At 31.2% G+C, this 12702-nt stretch overlaps 1 protein-coding gene across 2 annotated transcripts in view; it reads right to left on the bottom strand.

Annotated features, from left to right (window-relative positions):
• Positions 1-7525, bottom strand: part of LOC131030350 (uncharacterized) — a 33183-nt gene extending 25658 nt beyond the window's left edge. The window contains exons 1-2 of one of the 2 annotated variants that reach the window (XM_057961117.2): positions 7444-7525; positions 6456-6504 (exon numbers count right to left, since the gene is read on the bottom strand). The gene's annotated coding sequence lies outside the window, so the exon portion shown is untranslated. Of the gene's footprint in view, positions 1-6455; positions 6505-7355 lie in introns of both variants that reach the window. The other variant, XM_057961116.1, reaches the window with a different exon arrangement.
• Between the last annotated feature and the right edge of the window lie 5177 nt (positions 7526-12702).

Below are 12702 nucleotides of genomic sequence, written 5' to 3'. Positions count from 1 at the left end.
TGCTTATTGGCATCAGTCCAATATGCATTATCAGAGCTATTACTCATTCTGGATTGATGTGGTGGTGTTACTACTCAGGGGGAGTAGTCAGTTGTAAGATTCAGAGGATTTATGATTTTTCTTTGATGTTTAAGTCATATTTCTGGCATTGATGTCAAAGGGGGAGAGTTATTTTGGTGAAAAACATAAGGGAGAGATGTATTCATTAGGGGAGTTTGGTTCAGAGCTTCATTGCTATATCATTTTATGGTAGATTGTTGGTTGTCTTCCATAGGGGGGACTTGTTTGGCATTTCTTGGCACTTGAATGTTTTTCACATGTAGTGTTGCCATCAATGCCAAAGGGGGAGATTGTTGGTATTTGGAGGAATTGATTATGTGTTACATTGATGTTTTGTCATTGATGGCAACACTGGTTGTTTGGGTTGTTTACCAATTTCCAATTGGTTCTTGTAGAGTGGTTGGATTATGATATTGATCCACTATGCTCCGGTATGCTTTGGTTTGTGGAATTGGTTTGGATCTATCATTCATGCTATTCAGATGTGTATCATGATCAGTTGGTTTGGGATTTGATGACTCAGACACTATCATTTATTCTAGTAAGCCTTTTGGTCACCGGTAAGGGTTTTACCGACAGAGCTTTGTTGAAGATATTTTGATGCATGTGATAAGTGGTGTTGGTGCAGCTTCTAGATGCCTTTCAGGATGGTGTTGGTTATCTTGTTCATGTTCCTATTGATCAGTGGTGCTGGATTTGGTTTATGGCGACCTATTTTGGGTCCGGTGTTATCTAGGTTATGGACCTGTTTATTTAACATTTTGGAGGATGTTCCTGATGCGTTACCGACAAGATTTAATGATTGGTTTATATTATTTTTAGCCTAAGATGACTTGGTTGATCATTGGATTGAGGGTTTATGTTATGAATGTATTGTATTATCTTTTAGGTGGATGACCTAATTGTTTAGGTCTCAGAATGGTATAAATATGATGTAAGATCTCTTTGTAGATCATGGTAATGGTTATGGGATGGTTATGCAATTACCTGTGTGTGAATAATGTTGTAATCATATGTAGGAGTTTTGGTCAAACATAGGTGATCAAATTAGGCTGGTAAGAGAGGTTTAAGACCTCTGGTACTAAGCTTAACTGGAATTGTTATCAAGCATAGGAGATGCTATCTTTGCAGTTCACTCTTCTTTTTAGATTGTAGTCTGGATTTATTTTGTAGTCAGTGAGGCTCCTTTTTCTGATGATCAGTGCGCTCTAGGGTTTTGGCCTTCCTACATGTACAAGCCCCTCATATTTTAATCACATAGTTACTACAAAAGTATTATCTAATTGTGGGTAGGCTTTCCACCATGGTTTTTCCCTTTATCGGGTTTTCCACATACAAATCTTGGTGTTGTGTTCTGGATGGATGGTAACTATTATGTGATTTATGTTTATGTTTAATTTCTATATCAGTCATTTTGGTATTTGGTTTATGCATTCTAGTATTGAGTTTATGTGTTCCGGTAATAAGGATTTGAATGCTTAAAGTTTTGTAATCTATTGACAACTGATTCACCCCCACCCTCTTAGTTGTCCTTTAGTTATCTGAGTTGTCTAACATTCCTCATGATTGATAATCTTTTAAATATCTATTAATTTGTTTCATCCATATGACTAGATCAAATCTTTGTTGCATATACTCTATATACTTTATTGGTGTTGCATAGTCCATATTCTCATGTACCCTTTCAACCAATGACTCTAATACATTGTTTGGTAAATTATCTGGAGCATTCAATCTTAGAGTCAACATAATGATAAGAGGTGGTCTAAATGTCATCCATATCCACTACTCTTTGTATTCTTCTATTAGTAAAACAACTACCCTCACTCTTCTAAAACTCTAATTAATATTAGTAGGGTAAATCAACATTCATCTCCTTAGTGGTATAGGTATGGAACCAAACCTCTCCCTACAATCTGAAAGAGCTCTTCTCACCAATTACAATTCATTATTTATATAGGAGTCAATGATAGGCTAAAGGTATCTCCTATATATGGCAACAAATCTTTTAGTCTAAGCTATGGATTTGAAATCTCTTTAAAGAACTTGTCTTAGGCTATTTATCCCTCATTGGCAACCCTATTCTATTTTGTGTTTCTCTATATTGTTTCAATTGGGTTGAACATTCAATTTAATTTCTTAACAAAGAAACAAATGACCTAATTTGAAGTTTTCCCACATATATATTTAATAAAGATTGTGGATAGTGACACAATCAACAAGCCATTTTGGAAAAATTCACACAATTGATTCTGGATAGAAGACTCACTATGTAAAAAATTATCTACAAACTCCATATTATTTTCAAAATCAATGGGTATTTTTAAAATCAACTAATTTAATTTCCATTTGAGGATTTTTTTCTCACAAGAATAAAGAGTACATACCAGCTAGTTTTCTGTAGCTTCTAAAGTGAAAGAAATTTCCACAACCTCATCCACTTTATGTTCAACTTCTTCTTTCTCTTTCTTAGCTACTTGCAACTCAACTTTCAATCAGGAGTAGCCTCTTTTTTGTACTTGAGTCTATCAAATGACAAATATCTCGATGGAGTTGTGGATGTAGAAGCTTCATGATCATAGGATTTGGGAAGAGGTCTTGTAGCAAGCTCTTTGGCTTTAACTAGTTCCTTTGTTAACTTATCTCATTCTTCTGCATTTTTAAATGCGTGGTGGCTAGCTTGAGATAGAGCCTCTTTAGTTTGGGCTATCTACCTTGATTATTCCTCATTTCTTTATTGTACTTATATCTCATGTCTTCTCTTTATGTTGTAGGTTGGACAATCTCCTCTTCCTTTCTTTGAAGTAGTTCATATTGTTCTTGTCTTACCCTAATTATCTCATCCTCCTTTTGTTTCTTTGGTTTCTCATAAAAGGATACATTTATCCTATGTTCCTCCATGTTAAGAGAAGGCCTAAAAAAAGAGGGTCTAAAGGAGATAAGAATGGGCCTAAGGACAAGTCTAAGGGTAGATCTTGAAAATCCTAGTAAAAATAATAGAGTGAAGTGTTGGAAACATCGAAAGAGGGGACATATTAAGAAGGAATGAAAGAATCCAAAGAAACAATTTGATTCCTCTATAGATAAACATTTAAACTCAAGTTATGATGCTTTGATTTTTTCTCTTCATATTATGACTAAAGAACATTGGTTAATTTGTTTAGGATGCTCATACCATATGAATCCTCATAAGGAATGGTTTTCAACATATGCAAATTATGATGGAGGATAAATATACCTTGGTGATAACTCTTCATATTATATTCTTGAAAGGGAGAAGATTCAGATGTGTTTCAGTGTTGGGAGAATAAAATCTCTTTTAGTTGTTTTGCATGGGGTGAATTCACAAAGCTAGTTCCCACTTTTGCCAACGAAAGAATTTGGCGAAAGTGGGAACTTCGATTTTCTAGGTGTTCGAGCGAAATAGTGGTATTCACTCGATCTACCCCTGGGAGTTTGAGCGAACCACGTTGCGGACCTGGGTTCGCTCGAACCGCAGGTGACTTTGTACAGGCTGAAATCAAGCCTATTGGTTTGAGCGAATGGGGGTTCGCTCGAACCATAATCGATTCGAGCAAACCCCATTCGCTCGAAGTATTGTTCATTCGAACCCTCTAATTTGAGGTTTCTCCCAAAAATTTTCAAAATTCTGAAGAATTAATGACTTTGGAGCTCTAGTTCAAAGCACGAATGAAATAGTATTGATAACCCAAAAATATTAGATTGTAGTACTCAGAGCAAGCTTTCCAACGAGTATAATTTTGTTATATTTTGAATTTATTATGTTCATATTTTTTTAATTTTATGGAAAATTGGTTTTTCATCGAACATGAACTTCTCTGTTCAATGCATTGGGAAAAATAAGAAACTAATTCAAAAAAATTCTAAAAAATATCTATGCCCCTGGTATTGATGTCTTCTTTCTAACAAAAAAAATAAAATTGAATTTCGATTTATATAGAACAAGTTATGTGTTCAAACATAAACCTATGTCTAAATTATGACTAGTCGGACTTCAAAACTTTATAAAATGAAAAATATTGAACATATCACTATAAAACCAAATGCAAGCCCTGGATATTGATGTTACAAAGAAAAATTCAAAAGAATTGAGTTTTAATCATTTATAGAAAAAAAGTTATACGTTTCGGGAGGCACCTCACTCTTAAAAAATGTAGTTTGTTGTAAAAAACTACTTTTCGAGGGAGATGGAAATTTTTTTTAAAAATCCTTCAAAAAAATTTGAAAAAAATGTATATAGAATCTACAAACAAAATTCTAGAAATCACTAATTTACATCATCTTCAAATTTTTAATAGTTTAAAAGTTATAGTTCTCGGAAGTTGAAGATTATTTTAAAAATGTACGTCTTAGTGTCAAAAGTGGCAAAAAAGTGGGAACCATTATTGTGAGTTCACCCCATGTCCCAAGTTTAGAATGATTTTTAATTTCAATTTCTACATTGAATGATATGGGATTGCATGTAACACTTGACAAGCATGATTGTAGATTAGTAAGAGGAAACTTGAAGGTAGCAAGAGGGACAAGGAACAGTACTCTGTTTAAGCTTGAAGCCACTATTATTGTTAAATCTTAAAATGTAATTGAATTTGAAAACATGTGTATGTTGTGTTATCGTAGATTGGACCAAACCAGTGATAATGGTTTAAAAATATTTTGAATATAAATTTGCTAGATAATTTTCCCTATTCTGGTGAGTTTTTTGAATTTTGTGAACATTGTATGTTTGGCAAACAAAATATTAAATCATTTTCTTCAAGTAGCATTAAATCTAAGATTAAATTGGAAATTATTCACTAAGATGTTTTTAGAATAGTGGATGTTGAATTAATTAGGAGATCTAGATATCTTGTCTTCTTCATTGATGATGTTTCTAGATACACTTATCTATGTTTTATAAGCATAAATATGAATTCTTCACTAACTTTAAAAAATTTAAGGCCTTAATTAAAAGGAAACTATACATTAAAGGATTTCATCCAAATGGTAACTTGAAGGTTTATGAAATTTTAGTTTATTAGAGAAAAGATTTTAAAAAAGATCAATTTTAACTTCCAACCCATCACATTTAACTATACTAATAGAAAAAAAAACTCTAAGTAGAGAATGTGATCATAGAAGAAGATATTGAAGATGAAAAAGTAATGAGGAAACGAAATAAAAAAGGTATAGTTCAATATAAAAGTAATATGGTAAGTGAGAACATTGTAATAAAAAATATAAGATAGAGCATACCACAAAGGAACAAGAGAAAACAAGAGCTGCAAGCAATGAAGTTCTTGCCAGTGTACTGGCAGGAAAGTGGTTGTTTTGACAATTTTTAGATGAATTTTCCCTGCTCTGTTTTTAACTCAAGAATTTATGCATTTGATCAAAATTTAGGACATAGTTTTAATGAGGAAAGGTAATGAGACTACTTCTGCTAATTACCATATAGCGCAATTTGGGATTTTGGGTGCAAATGTAGTTTTCCTATTTTCAGAGGTGCTATTTAACTTACACTGTAATGACCAGTCTGCATAGATAATACCCCACCTAGCTAGCCACTAGCAGACAAAGCCAAAGTAGCCATAAAGCTAGAAAGCATGGCCATGCAGTTTATCTAGTGCTAGCAAATCTCTTTGTCGTTGATAGCTATTTGGGTAGGCAGATCCATTGAGACAAACTTATATGAATATGAAGCCGATTTTAGGAAAATAAATAAATTGAAAAGAGCTATACAGTCCAAAATGAAATGGCCAGTCTGTCAGGAGAACCACCCACACTACAAAATCAGAAGTATCACCCATCCACACACATACGAAAGATCTAGTGAAGAAATACCCCATAAGGATCCCAAATGAACCAAGGGCATATTATCGTACATTGCTTTATTTCCTCATGCTCATTACTGCAGTTCAACACCTTATAGTTACTCCTTCCGTAGTTCAGCCCCTTCTTGAATTTCAATCAATAGATTTACTGCTAGTAATAAGCAAGGCATTTGTTTAGACACTCCCACTTGACTATGTTCATAGAGTACTTAGAGGGAGACAGGGAGACATACTCTTTTTCATAAGCAAGCCCACTCCGCCTACGCTGCTCATTAGTGGGTTGTTCCAAGGAACGAGAGATTCACACTGGCTGAGACATCAGATTAGTTTCCCACCTTCCCCATACTTATGGGACAAGGGTTTCCTACTTATGCTCGGCTTTAGTGGGAATATGGCTTAAAAACAAGAAGTTTTGTTGTTTGCGTGCATAGTAGTACCTTCATTACAAGGAAGCACATTCAAAGCCATTGTCTCGAGTTACCCAGATTAGTTACAACAAAGGATTTTATAGAATCTATACTTTATAGTAAGTAATAGTTCAAATAGTTTTAGGATACTTACTCCTTAGTTGAAAGCGTCATAGTATCCAGTGTCGCTCGCTCCAGTTACTCTATAGGTCACAGCAAAACACGGCACTAGTCAGTACCCAACTAGAGGCTGCTAACTAACTACATCAGATCCCCATTAGTACCACTCGCTCCAGTTACTCTAAAGTACATAGCTTGGGGATTTTTATAAAGTTCAGTGCTAAAATAACTTGTAAAATATCAACTTCAGAAATATCTAACTGACCTCTTTTCTGAACTAATGTCAAGACAAGCAATAGTACTCAACTTTAAGAATTCTTATAAAGTTTAGTACTAAAATAATTTATGAATTATCAAATCTAGAAATGTCTAATTGATAGTTTTATGAACCAATGTAAGACAAACAAGTGATTTGGGCGAACTATAGCTTGGCTAGAATCCAGATGTCAAAACTGTCACACATAATTCTATTCCAAAACATGGATGAAGAGGATTCTGACTCAGATATTACTCATAATCTGATTGTTTTCATTGTCAATGTCCATTTTATTTGTAAATTGTCTTCCACACTCAAACCTCGGCTTAGCTAACTTGTGACAGCCAAAAAAAGAAAATGTACTTCTTGATAAGTTTGCTGAATTATTTTTCTCGCACTTTAACTTGTGACAGCCAAAAGGAGAAAACGTATTTGCCAAATGGCTGGAGAATCGAAAGCATACAAAAAGGACTAGAAAAAATAAGACGATAATTTAGCACAAGGGCAACAATAGATTACAGGGAAAAGACAAACTTACAGCACAGATTTACCAAACACTTATAGGACTGTAACAGTATTATCGTTTTGACATGGATAACAGATTGGCATTCTCAATTAGTTGTTTTATCTATAGCTGTTGCACTCTGCAAAATTGTCAACTATCTAACCATTTACTACCTGTATCGTTGCATGCCAACCACACATTTTTCTCATCAAGTTGCTTAGCGGTACAATTTTGCAATTTTGAAGATTTTCTATGTCATACCTGCGTGCAATACCTCGTCTGCGATGGAGAACACAGAATAGAACACAAAATAGAAAGACATCGACAAGAGGCTCCAAAAGAGAACACGACTCTCCATTTTCTCAGCATTCGCCATGTTTAAATGAGTATGTAAGATGTCGAAGCACAGTCGAGGCATCTGGACTGAATGAATGCCACCTGCCGCTGGAAACCACTTATTCAATTATTGTCAGCTATCATAATAATAATAATAACACTGACAGGTCAAGCTCAAAACTGTATTTTTTTCTCGTATCTACAACCGTATATCAATTATTGTGCGTTCACTCTTATTGAAATCTGCGTGAAAGAACTGAAAACTCCCTGCAAGAACTGACAGGTCAATTGAAATTAGACACTTTATGTAATGCCCCGCTAGGAAACCTCGAAGGGACAAAGCTAAAACACACGAATGGAGTGCAATAATTTTAAAAAAAAATAAGACACAACATAAAGATACAATAAAATATCAAAGTACAGATTACACAGTGGAAGACATCAACTAACATCTAAAGAGTTTCCCAACATGATTACTTAATTCCACATTTAACTTAACTTACGCTAATTAATCCAATAAGCCGATTGTCTAAATAACGAGAAAATTCTTAAACAAGGATAATTTCTTTCAGCAAGACAAAATATAGATCATGAGATAAAGTTCATCCATTAAGGTTTATTCATACCCTTCGTCCATACTTTTCATTAAAATTTTAGTCATGCATCCAATTAATAACACACTTGAATTTCATCATAAACTAATGAGATCTTTCCATGCATACTTAATTTCCTTAACAATTATAGAATACATTCTGCAAATCAACTATACTCTTTTTTGAACCACATTATTGCATAAAGAGACGACTGAAAACATACATTACAATTAATTTCATCTAATCCACTTACACATTCTATCAAAACACCATCCATACATGCTAACACTAAAACATGAAATATAAGAACAAAAGCAACACATAACACCAAAATGATCTCGGAGTTCACCCATAGAGGGCTACATCTCCGGGTCTACTCAACTACAAGACCCCTCTGATAATTAAATAAGTTAAGGGTACATAAGTTTCATATCATTTACATTCCTGCCATCAAGGCGAATCATACCAACAAACAACCAACCACATCGGTCAATAATTACATAAATGATCCCTACAAAGAAACGAATCTAACTAAACATATCAAAAGCTAATACAAGGTCCATTTCCCAACAGTACTCTAACTAGAGACCTGACCCGCTATGGCCAACCACAAATCACCACTTGACACCCGCATAAAGGACAAGACCAGTTAAAACACCATCACAAGGCAACAACCAAATTAGAAACTGAAGACATAAACAGGTACCCCAAATCAACCAAATGGCAGGGTCCAAACAAACATATCAAGGCCTTGCCATTACTTCAAACAAAAGCGAATACAAAAATTAAACTTGCATAGGCAATAACCAAAAAAGGACAATCTTCTTTCCTATTGGTTTAAACAATAAAAGTCGATCACATTTTCTAAATGATCTAAGTTTTCAAAATATATTAACAGAAAAATCACCATAACGAGGAGAATACAATACCACAATTGCAATAGTCCATTTGTCTATGTCTCAATACAGAGGAAAAATATAAACTAACCATTTATTTTACTAAATGAAAATCTCATTAACTTACCAATTTTCCAAATGATACATTATTAAATTTCCAGTAATTCCAATAGCATATCGTATAATATATTCCTGAATAAAATATTATTTAAAAATTATCAATTTAATAAATATATTTCATTTCAACAATTTTCCAAATAAAATAATATTTTATCTTTTTCCCAAAAAGATACTTCCTCAATAAAACAGATACCAAATTTAAATATTAATTATTATATATTTATTTATCCCAAAAAATATTTACAATTAATAATTTAATAATACACAATATTAACGAATTAAGTATTAATTAATATATATATATATTAATATATAAATTATCATGATTAACATATATTTAAAATATATATTAATTAATATTTAATAAAACAATTAAACATTTTAAAACCCACTTTAAATTTAATATGTTATAATATGTTTTATTATTATTATTATTTATTTTTTAATTTTTTTAAATTTTTTAAAAAATTCTTATTATTATTATTTTTAAAAAACATGTAAATAATTTCCAAATTCATTAAAACCCCTTTGACAGAATTTACATAGAAATAAAATTCCCAACTCAATAAAATTCATTCACAGAATTTTATTCCAATTACTTTTTCTTTAAACTAGATAAACCAATAAATTTAATTCACAATTAAATTTATTTCTAAAGAAATCAACTAATTTCACAGAGATTTATTTAAAGGACTATCAGAACAAATCAACAAGAGATAATAATTTTTTTCATAATAATTTCCCTAATTTTCTCAAAATTAAATTACTCCCATAAATTAGAAAATTAACATCAGGCAAGAATTTTAAATCAAAACCTAAATTAACCAGAAGAGGGTTTTGGATTTGACAAATAATTTACACACACCATTCAGAGATAAATAGAATTATTTTCTTAAAAACCAACAAATCAAAGAAGCCACCCAACCTGGTATAGCTTAAGCTTCCAATAAATTTCTTCACCTAAACTCCTGACCTGTTTCATGTGTATCTAAAATAAAGACCTATTCCCTATTTAAACTAAAATTCTAGGTTCAATAGCTTTTTCTCAAAAAACCTAAATTTAGAATAAAAGTAATTTTATTTTATTTTCTAATTTTATAACAAAAGATAAGCTAACATGCAATAATTAAAAATCATTATTCTTTCTTTTCTTTTCTCATGCAAATTAATTAATTTTCTAAATAAAGAATTAAAACAATACTTTAATTTCAATTAATTGTTTTATTCATTTTTTTTTAATTAATTAATTTATTCTTTTATTTATTTATTTAAAATTACAGGAACAATAAATATAATTAATCTAATTTATTTTTCCACTAAATTTAAATAAAAATATATTTCTAATATCATGCAGCTTGCAACTTAATTTAATTAATTAATTAATTAAGTTTATGGAATTATCTCATAGTTAATTTGTTTATGCATTGAGATTATAAATTTAGTTAATTAAAAGAAATGCTTTTCTCCCTCATTTAATTTTTAATTAACAAAGCTAATAGTTGCATTTCACAATATTAATGAGGGTAAAATATTTTTAATTAAATTAAATTTTCAAAATCAATCTTACACACTATATAAAATAAATATGAATAAAACTCACTTTTCTAATCAAAATTGATTTTCTTAAATAATTAAAATTAATCTTTCTATTCCAAAAAGCAAAAGAGATTAAATTATTTCTATTTCCAATAAATTTAAATCTTTCCTTTTTAAAATGCATAAACTGAATAAATTCGTTATTTAAAATTAACCATTAAATTAAACTCACTACAAACAAAAATAGGGCGATCTTTTTAATTAATGATTAATCACATAAAAGAAACCTATTTATTTTAATTCCTCAATTACTAATGCGTAAATGAACACATTAAATCAAAATAAATACTTAGGGTTAAATACTCTATTTACCACACACCAAGCACACAAACCAAGTAAGCCAACCAATTACTCGACCCACAAACCCAAATGAAAAGAAAACTGACAGAACACAAGCGACGCTCATTTGAGTATGACTAGGGTAAACTGAAGGTTTTATGACCACCTAACCCAAATTCTAAGGACGAAAGAAGTATACTCAACCCTGCGAATCCAAGTGAAGACGAACCTTACACCTAGGCGGTACTGTACTTGCAATCTCCTGCAACCAAGAGTCAGACAAGCACACACACACACACACACACACACACACACACACACACACACACACACACACACACACACACACACACACACACACACACACATATTTAATGAAGAATTTATCTCGAGATTAATAACAAGAATCAGGAGGACAGTTTAAACTTACATAAGAATCAATGTGAAAGCATATTAATAGATACACACAATAATCATAATATCTGACTAAACATTACCTCATCCATTCAAGATTGCCACATAAAAAAAGTCAACCAAGGTCAAACTAGTTTTACAAAGGTGGCTAGGGTAGGGGTACTACACTTTAATTTTTTTTATTGTCATGAATTAAAATTTGAGCATGTTGTCCTTAAGACATATACGGAAATAAATTTAGGGAAAGAAATAGTGAAGTTTGATTGGCTGCCTCAATGTAGATTATTCACTAGTTAAGAGAATAGCCCTCCACTATAGTCCCTGCCTGCAGGAACTAATAATGAATTCATGGACAAGGAGAAATAGAGAGAATACACTATGTACAAGATAAAACTGACACAATGATAATATATATATAATGTTGTATACCAAATATGTTATAGATTAGATAAAAGAGTTTATGACAATGCAAAATAAAACTACTCTTGTAGTATTATTATCCCCAAACATCGTTCTTAAAATCTTTATCTATACAACTTATCATGCTTTAAAATATGTTGATTATATTTTCAAATGATGAGAATGTCATAGAATGATTATTATGGTCTGGATCATAAGTGCAAAGCTATGTTAATGGTGGATCACCTACTTTTATTTCTCATTGATATTGCATGTTAGTTTAAAAAATATGCACCAACGAGTCCATGCTTAATTATCATATCAAGTTCCACATCCTATATTGTTTAAGAATAAATATATGATTGATATATGCATGCCTTCAAATGATCCTTGTAAGGAATAAATTACTCACATACTGAAGAAATCAATTATAGAATAACAATGATATAATATATATGAAAAAACCATATATTTCATCCTAAAGTCATTTCTTTTTCATAGTTACCTTTAAAAGATTTATTTTTATTAAAAAATCTAAAATAGCCCACCACCTCTAATGAAAGAATATATATATATATATATATATATATATATATATATATATAATCTTTAAACTAAGAGAAATAGATGTTACATTTTGAGATGAGATTAAAATATTTGAATGTGATATGTCTAATGGAATACTAGTTAAAACTTGATCATTCTTATAGTTTACTTATTTAGTTACTTATTTTTAGCTTAAATTTCTTATATGGATATCCTTTCATGATCTTAGTTACCATTTTCTCTTTTCTTTTCATGAGTTCTTAAATTTTATCCTTTTTATTTATGCCATGTTTTGTTTCGTTCACCTCTAGGTAAAATTATAAAGTTGTGTCACACTTTTA

This window comes from Cryptomeria japonica, chromosome 1 (genome assembly GCF_030272615.1).
Source record: "Cryptomeria japonica chromosome 1, Sugi_1.0, whole genome shotgun sequence".
NCBI classification, from domain to species: Eukaryota; Viridiplantae; Streptophyta; class Pinopsida; order Cupressales; family Cupressaceae; genus Cryptomeria; species Cryptomeria japonica.
This window is presented reverse-complemented; position numbering and strand designations above follow the sequence as displayed.